Source organism: Pelobates fuscus, chromosome 6 (assembly GCF_036172605.1).
Source record: "Pelobates fuscus isolate aPelFus1 chromosome 6, aPelFus1.pri, whole genome shotgun sequence".
Taxonomy (NCBI): Eukaryota; Metazoa; Chordata; class Amphibia; order Anura; family Pelobatidae; genus Pelobates; species Pelobates fuscus.
This window is the reverse complement of record NC_086322.1, coordinates 129,519,665-129,528,371: the sequence shown is the minus strand read 5'-3', so window position 1 is coordinate 129,528,371 and position 8,707 is coordinate 129,519,665.

The window sequence follows — 8,707 nt, the reverse complement described above, 5'->3', positions numbered from 1 at the left end:
ACAGGAGTGACGTCAGTGAGGTGGCTGGATTTTTCCCCCTCAATGGCAATGGCTGGCCTGGGGTGCCAAGCTACAGCGCATTGGTTGGATGTCCAAGCCGAAGATATCCCTTGCAGTGCTTTTGCCTCTGCTTGGATGGGTGCTGTGGACACACTCCTGCATGATAATATTGAGCCGCATCCTATTGTGGGCAGAGAGGTGTAGTTAGTCCTGCAACACTGCCACCCTAGTTAATGAACTTATATTATATATTTCTACTCTGGCCAATGTTTTTTTTGATGCCCTGATACCATGATGTAAGCAAATGTGGCCGGTGTTGACCTTTTCCCTGATAGAGAGTTAGTGATGTGGGAGGTTGGAAATATTTAACTGTACAGTATCACACACTTAGTTTATTCCACAGCCACAGTTCCATTCATAACATAAGGAAAGTGTGACCGCTGAATTAGATGATAATAGCCAAATTGCATCAGTTTATTCACAACCAAAGTCAGTTTTTTTAATTGGGTTGTGTGCAGTGACCGACTGAGACTGTAATACATGAGTGTGATTGTGTCTCATCTCTTTAATGGAGGAGAGGGATGTCTTTCCTAGTTGTGCATGGAGCATGTGCACACGATATATGGAAAGATGAAACACAATCACACAGCAAATACAAAAGTACAAATATTCCTTTGAAGTATGAAAGCTAAGATTTTCCAAATTTTTAATCACTGTCAGTAGAGATACAAATGAAGAGAAAGTAGGCACACATAACATGTAGTAGCTGTGTCTCTAGTCCAGGAGTGACCAAACGCCAAACTTGATAGTGAAATAAAAGATGGCAGAGGTCCAAAGTGCAAGAAGAGTTATTGGATGAAGAGCGGCGACTCCCAACAGAGCCTTTCTCAGCTTGGTAGGCTCTGTTACGAGCCAAAACATTGCTGTCCTCTTTCCAATAAATCTGCCTGCATTTTGGACCTCTGCCCACTCTTTTATTCCACTGACTGTCAGCATGGAGACGTTGTGCACCGTACTTTTTCCACCACTACCTCTGTCTTTCTGAAACAAAATTCTGGTACTTTGAATGGAGAGTTCTGTGGATCCTATACATTGCATTGATATTTAAGTCTGGGTTTGATAAAATTTCTAAAGAGACAATTTTTGCTCATCCATTGTATGGGATAAAAAGTCATAATTAAAATTATAATTCACTCCAAGAGTGCTTGATTTCTTTGTATTAAGACACATTTTTAAAACCCTTAATTGTAGTCATACTACTTTATAATTGTTGTGACATTATCGTGTACCTATATAAAGTCACAGACAAAAAGTCACTGCTTTCTACATTTAGCATAGTATTAGTGATGTCGCGAACATAAAATTTTCCGTTCGCGAATGGCGAACGCGAACTTCCGCAAATGTTCGCGAACGGGCGAACCGCCATAGATTTCAATAGGCAGGCAAATTTTAAAACCCACAGGGACTCTTTCTGGCCACAATAGTGATGGAAAAGTTGTTTCAAGGGGGCTAACATCTGGACTGTGGCATGCCGGAGGGGGATCCATGGCAAAACTCTCATGGAAAATTACATAGTTAATGCAGAGTCTGGTTTTAATCCATAAAGGGCATAAATCACCTAACATTCCTAAATTGTTTGGAATAACGTGCTTTAAAACATCAGGTATGATCTTGTATCGATCAGGTAGTGTAAGGGTTACGCCCGCATCACAGTGACAGACCAAACTCCCCGTTTAACGCACCGCAAACAACCGCAAACAGTCCATTTGCACAACCGCAAACTCCCCATTTGCACAAGGTTGGATAACAAGCTAGCCATGTCCCGTTCCTTGTCCTCACTGATGTCATTGAAGGTCTCTCTTTCTCCACCCAGCCACGTACAACACCAAGGGTCCCCGAAATGTGACAACAAGCCCCTTGGGACTCCTGCTGTGTTTGGTCTTCCACCTCCTCAAAACCACCTTCCTCCTCTGACTCCTCTTCTTCAGACTCCTCTCTCTGCGTTGCCTCTCTCTGCATTATTATAAGGTGTGTTAAGTAGTACTATTCCTATCAGTTTAATCCCTGTTACGTCCCCTATCAGGGGACGTGTATATAAGGCATCGATTTTAGGAACCGGGAGATGGAAAAAGATGCTTGGTCGGTCCTCCTACTTCAAATTTGGGGCACTGCGCGTGCAATCTAATGTGCCACCAGATAGGAGTGGTGTGTTAAGTAGTACTATTCTTATCAGTTTAATCCCTGTTACGTCCCCTATCAGGGGACATGTATATAAGGCATCGATTTTAGGAACCGGGAGATGGAAAACGATGCTTGGTCGGTCCTCCTACTTCAAATTTGGGGCACTGCGCGTGCAATCTAATGTGCCACCAGATAGGACTGGTGTGCTAAGTAGTACTATTCTTATCAGTTTAATCCCTGTTATGTCCCTTATCAGGGGACGTGTATATAAGGCATCGATTTTAGGAATCGGGAGATGGAAAACGATGCTTGGTCGGTCCTCCTACTTCAAATTTGGGGCACTGCGCGTGCAATCTAATGTGCCACCAGATAGGAGTGGTGTGTTAAGTAGTACTATTCTTCTCAGTTTAATCCCTGTTACGTCCCCTATCAGGGGACGTGTATATAAGGCATCGATTTTAGGAACCGGGAGATGGAAAAAGATGCTTGGTCGGTCCTCCTACTTTAAATTTGGGGCACTGCGCGTGCAATCTAATGTGCCACCAGATAGGACTGGTGTGCTAAGTAGTACTATTCTTATCAGTTTAATCCCTGTTATGTCCCCTATCAGGGGACGTGTATATAAGGCATCGATTTTAGGAATCGGGAGATGGAAAACGATGCTTGGTCGGTCCTCCTACTTCAAATTTGGGGCACTGCGCGTGCAATCTAATGTGCCACCAGATAGGAGTGGTGTGTTAAGTAGTACTATTCTTCTCAGTTTAATCCCTGTTACGTCCCCTATCAGGGGACGTGTATATAAGGCATCGATTTTAGGAACCGGGAGATGGAAAAAGATGCTTGGTCGGTCCTCCTACTTTAAATTTGGGGCACTGCGCGTGCAATCTAATGTGCCACCAGATAGGAGTGATGTGTTAAGTAGTACTATTCTTATCAGTTTAATCCCTGTTACGTCCCCTATCAGGGGACGTGTATATAAGGCATCGATTTTAGGAACCGGGTGATGGAAAAAGATGCTTGGTCGGTCCTCCTACTTCAAATTTGGGGTACTGCGCGTGCAATCTAATGTGCCACCAGATAGGAGTGGTGTGTTAAGTAGTACTATTCTTATCAGTTTAATCCCTGTTACGTCCCCTATCAGGGGACGTGTATATAAGGCATCGATTTTAGGAACCGGGAGATGGAAAAAGATGCTTGGTCAGTCCTCTTACTTCAAATTTGGGGCACTGCACGTGCAATCTAATGTGCCACCAGATAGGAGTGATGTGTTAAGTAGTACTATTCTTATTAGTTTAATCCCAATGTCACGACTACTAGTGGGGTCCAGCACGCAGAAACTATGTAAACATATACATAGGCAAGAAAAGGAAAATAAAAGGACAGCGCGTAAACCGGACCTTAGAATGGCCGGACTAATACGCTAGAGACAGAATGGTCAAAGTGAAAGCCGAGGTCAAGGAAGCCGGAAAATACACAATACCGTTTACACAAGCCAAGTCAGAGAAACCAGAATTCAGAATAACCAGGGAAAAGCCAAGATCAGGATACCAGGAAATCAGATTTACAATAAAGCACTCTCAGGAAACCTGGAACAGGAAACCACGACAGGGCAAGGTACTGGGGTGAGCTAGGGATTTAAATATCACGCGGCGGGCCGGCAGCCGCGACACCCTGTTACGTCCCCCTCATCAGGCCTTTATTAGTCGAATGTATCGCCCACTGTCAGTCCCTTTGGGATCCATCCCTCATTCGTCTTAATAAAGGTGAGGTAATCTAGACTTTTTTGACCTAGGCGACTTCTCTTCTCAGTGACAATACCTCCTGCTGCACTGAAGGTCCTTTCTGACAGGACACTTGAAGCGGGGCAGGCCAGAAGTTCTATCGCAAATTGGGATAGCTCAGGCCACAGGTCAAGCCTGCACACCCAGTAGTCAAGGGGTTCATCGCTCCTCAGAGTGTCGATATCTGCAGTTAAGGCGAGGTAGTCTGCTACCTGTCGGTCGAGTCGTTCTCTGAGGGTGGATCCCGAAGGGCTGTGTCGATGCGTAGGACTTAAAAAGCTCCGCATGTCCTCCATCAACAACACGTCTGTAAAGCGTCCTGTCCTTGCCGGCGTGGTCGTGGGAGGAGGAGGATTACTTTCACCTCTTCCCCTGTTAGATTCCCGTTGTGCTGTGACATCACCCTTATACGCTGTGTAAAGCATACTTTTTAATTTATTTTGGAACTGCTGCATCCTTTCCGACTTGTGGTAATTCGGTAACATTTCAGGCACTTTCTGCTTATACCGTGGGTCTAGTAGCGTGGACACCCAGTACAGGTCGTTCTCCTTCAGCCTTTTTATACGAGGGTCCCTCAACAGGCACGACAGCATGAAAGACCCCATTTGCACAAGGTTGGATGCCGAGCTACTCATGTCCCGTTCCTCGTCCTCAGTGATCTCAATGAAGGTATGTTCTTCCCCCCAGCCACGTACAACACCACGGGTACCAGATAGGTGACAACGAGCACCCTGGGATGCCTGTTGTGGTTGGTCTTCCTCCTCCTCCTCAAAGCCACATTCCTCCTCTGACTCCTCTTCCTCACAATCCTCTTCCAGCGTTGCCGCAGGTCCAGCAAGCGATGCTGATAAGGCTGTTTCTGGTGGTGATGGTGAACACAACTCTTCCACTTCCTCTTCACGCTCATCTACGGCCTGATCCAGCACTCTTCGCAGGGCACGCTCCATGAAGAAAACAAATGGTATGATGTCGCTGATGGTGCCTTCGGTGCGACTGACTAGGTTTGTCACCTCCTCAAAAGGACGCATGAGCCTACAGGCATTGCGCATGAGCGTCCAGTAACGTGGCAAAAAATCCCAGCTCCGCAGAGGCTGTCCTAGCACCCCGGTCATACAAATACTCGTTAATGGCTTTTTTTTGTTGGAGCAGGCGGTCAAACATTAGGAGTGTTGAATTCCAATGTGTCGGGCTGTCGCAAATCAAGCGCCTCACTGGCATGTTGTTTCGCCGCTGGATATCTGCAAAGTGCGCCATGGCCGTGTAGGAACGCCTGAAATGGCCACACACCTTCCTGGCCTGCTTAAGCGTTGTACGATCAGATTACACACATGTGCCATGCACGGCACATGTGTCAACTTGCCCAAATGCAATGCCGCCAACAAATTTGTTCCGTTGTCACAAACCACTTTGCCAATCTCCAGTTGCTGCGGAGTCAGCCACTGATCCACCTGTGCGTTCAGGGCGGACAGGAGTGCTAGTCCGGTGTGACTCTCTGCTTTCAGGCAAGTCAACCCCAAGACGGCGTGACACTGCCGTATCCGGGATGTGGAACAGTACCTGGGGAGCTGGGGGGGTGCCGTTGATGTGGAGCAAGATGCAGCAGCAGAAGAGGACTCAGCCGAGGAGGTTATGGAAGAGGATGGAGTAGGAGGAGTAGAGGAGGTGGCAGCAGGCCTGCCTGCAAGTCGTGGCGGTGTCACCAACTCCTCTGCAGAGCCACGCATTCCATGCTTGGCAGCCGTCAGCAGGTTTACCCAATGCGCAGTGTAGGTGATATATCTGCCCTGACCATGCTTTGCAGACCAGGTATCAGTGGTCAGATCAACCATTGCCCCAACACTGTGTGCCAGACATGCCATTACTTCCTTTTGCACAATCGAGTACAGGTTGGGGATTGCCTTTTGTGCAAAGAAATTTCGGCCGGGTATCTTCCACTGCGGTGTACCAATAGCTACAAATTTTGTGTGGTAAAAGCTGGCGGGCAAAGAGTTCAGTCAAGCCAGCTGTCAGACGCCGGGCAAGTGGGTGATTTTGTGACATTGGCTTCTTACGCTCAAACATGTCCTTGACAGACACCTGACTGTGGGCAGATGAGCAGGAACTGCTGAAGGCGAGAGATGGAGGGGCGGATGGTTGAGAGGGGGCAAGGAGGACAGCAGTGGTTGAAGATGCTGGACCAGGAGGAGGATGGCGGCTTTGAGTTTGTGTGCTGCTTGTACTCATGTGTTGATCCCATAGACGTTTGTGATGTGCGATCATGTGCCTTCGCAAAGGTACCTTGTACCTAGGTGGGTGTTGGACTTCCCACACCTCAGTTTCTTTTGGCACAGGTTGCAAATGGCATCGCTGTTGTCAGAGGCAGACACACAAAAAAAATTCCACACTGCTGAGCTCTGCAATGACGGCATTCTGGTGGTGGCAACAGCATGCGTTGATTGGCGTGCTGTCTGGCTGACCCCGGGTGCCGATGCATGCTGTCTGACTGTGCCACTAGCTCCTTGCGATGACCTCCCCCTGCTTCCAACTCGTCTCCTCCTCCTCCTCTCTGTCTCCCCATCTGAACTTTCCCCCTGTTCTTCTTCTCTTCTAGCGGGCACCCACGTGACATCCACAGACGCATCGTCATCATCAACCGCTTCACTTGTATCTGACAACTCAGCAAAGGAAGCAGCAGCGGGTACATAATCATCATCACACCGTACGTCCATGTGTGTAATGCTGCCTGACTGAGACATATCCCTGTTATCTACATCCTCTGGCAATAATGGTTCCGCATCACTCATTTCTTCCAACTGATGTGTAAATAACTCCTCTAACAGATCAAGTGAAGCAGCTGTGGTGCTAGTGTTGGTGGTGGGGGCAGGCGGGCGAGTGGTAACTTGAGAGGTGCCCGAAGCTAAGCTGGAGGAGGATGGTGCGTCAAGGTTCCGAGCGGAACCTGTAGAAGATTGGGCCAGTCAACTATGTCCTCAGAACTTTTCAAGTTCAGGGTACGTGGCCTCTGAACACTAGGCATTATTCTAGGGCCAAAGGGAATCACAGCACCATGACCACGACAGCCCCTGCGGGGTGGCCTGCCTCTGCCTGTCATTTTTTTTCCGATTAGTGGTACTATGCGTGCAAGCTACTGTGACAACAGATATGAGTGGCACTGTGCAGTGGCAGAAGTTTGCAGAGTAGACGCTGTAGGCCTGACACACACGCTGGCAGACAACTAACTGCTATTCAATCTATTACAGTCAAAATTTTTTATTTTTTTTTATTATGTCTTTATTGAAAAAGTTTTTCATTATTATTTGACATAGACAACAAGTATGCTGAAACTAATACAGATCAACAAGTGTACACAAGTATCAAACAAATACATAAGTGATAGATGGTACATGATCAAACACAGTGATCGCATGTTCAATTATAGACCCGCATGACAGCATACTAACATAGATTAACCACGACAAAACCAAAAACAACAACAACAAAAAAAAAAAAAAAAAAAAAAAAAGAAAAAGAAAAAAAAAAAAAAAAATTTCCTTAGAGCATCTTTTCAAACAACTCCCTTTCCATGGACTGAGGTTATTGGCTTCTGTTTTAATTTTATCCCTTCTTTCTCTGTCTATGCAGATATCTAATTTAACCATAGGAGAACTATCCAAATAATATATTATATTTGTCTAACCATTCACAATACCATCTCTTTTTCTTAGAAGTAAAAGTCGCATTATTGATCAACTCATATTCCATTGATAATTGGAATCTAATTTGGTCTATCAATAGTCGTTTGTCAAACGACTTAGATACTTTCCAGTGTCTTGCGATAATGATTTTAACCGCAATCAAAGAATGAATGGCAAAACAAAAATCTCTTTGTGAATCTAAAGACATATTCAGATGTAAAATAGCCGAAGCAGCATTCTCCGGAATTCTATTTGTAGTCATTAATGAAAAAATATTAAACGCCCAAGACCAAATAGACTTAACAGCTGGACATGTCCACCAGATATGTATGTACGTACCTAAATGGCTACCACATCTCCAACAAGTTGGATCAGAAGAGTGAAACATTTTAGCTAGTCTAGCAGGTGTATAATACCATCTATAGAGAACTTTGAAGTGGCATTCCGACAGGTTCAGACAATGGATATATTTATTCACCCGAGTTAAAGAGGAATTCCAATCGTCTAAAGAAATTTGTAGTTCTAAATCTTGTTCCCACTTCTTAATCAAACTATATGGGGACTCTTTAAGAAGTTCCAGCATTGATAAGGCGACAGCCATGCTTTTTTTAATGGGTTGAGACTTAAATATAACTTCCAACTTTTTCGCATAGATAGAAGACGATTTGAGCACATTTTTATGAATATAGTTTTTTATCCGTAGATAAGTAAAAATTTCCCTGCGTGGAATGTGGAAAATATCACTAATGCTCTGAAATGGCAAAATATTATCTCCTTGCATAATTTGTGAAAACTTTATTCTATCAGCGTTAGCCCAGTTCTTTAAAGAGAGATCTTCTATAAGAATTTGCAGTATGTCTAATGTGCATGATTTGGGTATCATATTTCCTAGGGCTAGTTTTTTCTTAATTAGTAACCACTCTTCTAGAATTTGGAATTTTTTATTTTTTTTTAAATGTACACTACTGTTACACCAGATATGAGTTGCACTGGTGTGACACTGTGCCCTGGCAGGCCCTGAAACGCACACGCGTGAAGGAAACTGACTGCTATTATATTACAGTCTAAAAA